The following is a 208-nucleotide window of genomic DNA, read 5'->3' as shown; positions in this document are numbered from 1 at the left end:
ACCGCGCTCCTTCCGGAGCATCCGCACTCCACGACCACCCCTCCACTCCCTGCCAGAAACCACAGTGCCACCTAAATTCGGGCTGAGACGTTGAAAAACAAATAAACGTATAAATAAATACATAAATAAATATCCTTCCCCCCACCTTTTCCCCCCGAAACCCGTCCGAACAGCCGCTAGATGGCACGCCGTGCCCGCGCACCTTGCG

Source organism: Meleagris gallopavo, chromosome 20 (assembly GCF_000146605.3).
Source record: "Meleagris gallopavo isolate NT-WF06-2002-E0010 breed Aviagen turkey brand Nicholas breeding stock chromosome 20, Turkey_5.1, whole genome shotgun sequence".
In the NCBI taxonomy this organism is placed as follows: domain Eukaryota; kingdom Metazoa; phylum Chordata; class Aves; order Galliformes; family Phasianidae; genus Meleagris; species Meleagris gallopavo.
Note: the sequence above shows the minus strand (reverse complement) of the source record.